Source organism: Octopus bimaculoides, chromosome 7 (assembly GCF_001194135.2).
Source record: "Octopus bimaculoides isolate UCB-OBI-ISO-001 chromosome 7, ASM119413v2, whole genome shotgun sequence".
In the NCBI taxonomy this organism is placed as follows: domain Eukaryota; kingdom Metazoa; phylum Mollusca; class Cephalopoda; order Octopoda; family Octopodidae; genus Octopus; species Octopus bimaculoides.
Window position 1 is genome coordinate 3,895,734 of NC_068987.1, and position 4,467 is coordinate 3,900,200.

The window sequence follows — 4,467 nt, forward strand, 5'->3', positions numbered from 1 at the left end:
GGATTACATTGTCTAATATTAAAAACTCTTGAAAGCATCTACTTTTTTAAAGATGGATGCAGTTTGAGGAAGAATTGGGTGCTATGTCTACTCCTTCATTGACCGGATTTGGATAGATATTTTTTTTTTATAGAAAAATTTATTTCAGTTTTCAAAACTATGAGGGTGAGTTACTTCCTCGCCACTGGAATAATGTTTGCCTCTCAAACTCTCTTTCGTGGCGCCGAAGAGATGATAGTCTGAAGGCGCTAAATCTGGTGAGTGTGGAGATAGTGAAGAAGTGGCTCAAAGAACAGTCAACAGAATTTTACGGGACAGGGATACATGCTCTCATTCGAAGGTGGAACCTAGCAGTTCGACAAATAAAGATCAATAAAATATCTACTGGAGTGATTACTGAGGCCGATATGATCAATTGTCTTCAAGATGGTACCTCAGCATAGCTGCAATCTAAATTCTGAAACTGTTAAAAATAAATAAAAAAAGGTAAAAAGAAACCTGATAAAAATAAGATAAATGAAGATATTTTCAATTGTTTTTTTTTCATTTTTTTTTTGCTCTTTGACCAAATTTTGTTTCTTTGCAATTACCAGGTAAATAGAGTGGCTTATGTTACTGTCTGCTTAGCTTATCTATCAATTAATTTAGTACATAGCATTAACCTTTAAATGGATTTTGTCAAACTGTTGATCAACCTGTACACAATAGTAACAACACCCTCCATTATCTGTATTGCAAACCGGAAACCCCCTTTTCTTGAAATTATATGTATTCTAAAATTACTGGAATCAAGCACCCACTACACTCTCTGAGTGGTTGGCATTAGGAAGGGCATCCAGCTGTAGAAACTCTGCCAAATCAGATTGGAACCTGGTGTAGCCACCTGGTTCACCAGTCCTCAGTCAAATCGTCCAACCCATGCTAGCATGGAAAGCAGACGTTAAACGATGATGATGATGATGTGCATACACGTACACAAACACCCTTAAGCATCATCATTGTCATCATCATCATCATTGTCATCATCATCATCATCATTAATGTCCATGTTCCGTTCTGGCAAGGGTTGGACAATTTGAAAAGATCCAATGATTCAAAGACTGCATTGTGCTCCTGTGTCTGCTTGGGTATAGCATTCTTCAGCTGAATGCCTTTCCTAATGCCAACCACCTCATAGTCTGTACCAGGTGCTCACTCTGCAGCTCAGAAGACTATAAACCCCAAAGGTAGGGGGTCAGCTATACGCTGGAAGATGAAGGATTACAGTATGAGGGAAGTGAGGACAGAGCAGGTTGTTGAACTGCTATGTCTTATCTTGTTTTAGTCACTGTGGCCAAGCTGGAGCACTGCCTTGTTGTTGTAGAGAAGCTTCATTGTTACTGTCATTTAGAAGAGAAATGTCAGACTGATCAATAGGAGCTGCAAAGAGTTAAAACAGGGGATGTGTCTTGGTGGCCCCTCAAGGTATGAGGTGAGAAGAAATGATTGGGGGACAGAAGAACTAAGAGTGTGGGTTGGTGAAAGTTTGCAAAGAGTATAAGGGGGAGTAAGAGATGATGCAATGGAAGAGGGATTAGGAGGCAACAATGAAGATTGGATAAGAGTGAAAGGTGGAGTGGGGATTGGTGGATAAGCAGTGAGGGAAGACCTGTGATGCAGGAGTTGGGGAAGGTAGAAGGAAGCAGGATAATGATGATGGACTGGGGGGAGGACAAGAGAAAGATGAGATGTTGGGGAGGGGGAGATAGAGAGACAGGTGTAGTGCATGAAGGGAGATAATTTGGAGCTTCAGTGGATAGGGTGGATGATCAATGTAACATAGGTGGAGAGAACAACATTAACAGGTGAACGATGGCTAACAAATAAAATGGTTCTAAGTAGCAAAAAAAAAGGCATTGATAAACTGACACACACTGATTCTGGCCAGGTACAACAGAGCGGATAAAAAACAGTTCTTTTTAAGAATTAAAACAAAGACAATATTTGTTAAAATTTGTCCTTCTTGTGTTGTTTTTTTCTTTTCGTTTTTGTGTTAGATTTACTACGTATAGAAAATATCTCAATATTTTGAATAATTGAAAGATGAAAGAAAATTTTTTAAATGTCCCATGGAGGTGCAGATATGGCTGTGTGGTAAGATGTTTGCTCCCCAACCATGTGGTTCCAGGTTCAGTACCACTGTGGCATCTTGGGCAAGTGTCTTCTACTGTAACCTCAGCCTGACCGAAGCTTTGTGAGTGGATCTGGTAAACTGAAACTGAAAGAAGCCTGTCATGTGTGTTCGTCTCCTGTGCCACTACTCCATAACTAGTGTTGGTTTGTTTATGTCTTTATAACTTAGAGATTCAGCATAATAGACTGGTAGTGTAAATATCAGTCTTAAGAAAACAAAATAAGTACTGAAGTTGATTTACTCAACCAAAAATTCATCAAGGCAGTGCTCCAGCATGGCCGCAGTCTAATGACTGAAACAAGTAAAAGAATAAGAATAAATAAATTTCTTACTCTTGACTTGCTTATTTTTTTTTTAGAAAGAAAGCATTGTTTAAGACAAATTAGGAAGTAAGTAGATGAACTTTGACCTATAGATTAGTGCAATAAAATTAGTTGCTCATCAAGATATTGAAAAGTATTTGATTTAAAATTAAAGAAGTTTGACCTAATATAGTTTATATCAGCTTCAGGTGTCAAATTTGTGAAAATGAAAGATGATCTACTTTGCAAGTGATATCAAAAGTGTTGTAAATGTTTTTCAACATTATCATGAATATTCGTCCTCTCTCTCTCTCTCTCTCTCTCTCTCTCTCCCCTTCTACACTTCCCTCAGGTTGGGTAACCATGTATTTCCTTTGCAGTAGCACACCTCTTTCTGTCTTCATTCCTGATCTCTCTCACTCCGACCAGGTAACTTTGTACTTCTTCTAGAGCAAGACACCTGTATCTATCTTACTATAACCTTTTCATCATCCAACACAAGATCACCTCCTCTAATACCGCCTCCCCTCTTAAACGTTTTTTTTGTTTTGTTTTGCAAGTACTTGGTGACCCAGTCAGTACAGGTGCCCCTTAAAAGCACCCATTCCACACTGTAAACTGGTTGGCATTTGGAAGGGCATCCAGCAGTAAAAACCTTGTCAGAAGTGACCATGCCTGTGCTTGTGCCGTGTAAAAAGCACTCAGTCCATTCTGCTGGGTGGTGGGTGTCAGGAAGGGCATCCAGCTGTAAAAATCCTGCCAAAACAGTCACAGAAGTCAGGTGCAGGCTTCTTGCTGGCTAGCTCTTGTGAAACCTTCCCACCCATGCTAGCACGGAAGGCAGACATTAAATGATGATGACAATGATGATGATCATCATTATTTAACATCTGTTTTCCATATTGGCTTGGGTAGGACGATTTGACAGGTGCTGGCAAACCAGAGGTGTGCAGCAAGCTCTAATGCCTGTTTTCGCATGGTTTTTACAACTGGATGCCCTTCCTAACACCAACTACCTAACAGAGTGGAATGAATATATGTATAGAGAGAGAGAAAGCAGCAGATTTACACTCATTACACTATATATATATATATACATATAGAGAGAGAGATAAATGTGTGTGTGCATCTATAGGAGTGGCTGTGTGGTAAGAAGCTTGCTTCCCAACTTTATGGCTCTGGGTTCAGTCCCACTGTGTGACACTTTTGGCAAGTGTCTTCTACTATAGCCTCAGGCCAACCAAAGCCTTGTGAGTGGATTTGGTAGACTGAAACGGAAATGAAACCCATTGTGTGTGTGTATTGTATATATATATATATATATATATATATATAAGTATGCAGTTAACATATGCGTTTTACTCCATTCATTAAATTTATATATATATATATATATATATTTATGCATGTGTATGTCTGTGTTTGTTATTGTTATTATTATTAATTTTATTTTTAGGCCCCGAAATGGTATGCATTCTCTCCTGATGACCCCATAAACTTGCTAGCATCCGATATGTGGAGCTTTCAACTGGTAGTGCTTGCATATTCAAGTTGTGTGCAAAAAATCATGTTTCAAATTATTTTGGAAGGCATAATTTTATTTACAAAATTTACGGAAGTGAATCTTTGTTACCAGTTTTAAGAGGCTGGATTCAAAGTGTTCCATGTCTTTCTATCTCAGGAAACATTTAAAATTATGCGTGATGTATCACTTACATCAGAGTCATTTAATATAAAGTGGTGTGTCATTGAAGTCACAGTGACACAGGACAATCTCCAGCTGTTTCCTGAGGTGGAATTTGTTTTAAGGATTTGGAATGTTTTTTAGTGGAACAGTTTAAGTGGTATAAATCTTGGTAAAGTTATTAGCAAAACATTAACTCATATTGTTTTATATATAAGTCAACGCTGCTTAACAAAACCATCGCAGTAAAATATGTGTGTGTGTGTATATATATATATATATATATATATATATATATATATATATAT

The 4,467-nt window shown here is 38.0% G+C and overlaps 1 protein-coding gene across 1 annotated transcript in view; it reads left to right on the top strand.

Annotated features, from left to right (window-relative positions):
* Positions 1-4,467, top strand: part of LOC106874125 (tetratricopeptide repeat protein 17) — a 74,955-nt gene that overhangs the window by 1,630 nt on the left and 68,858 nt on the right. The window lies entirely within an intron of this gene.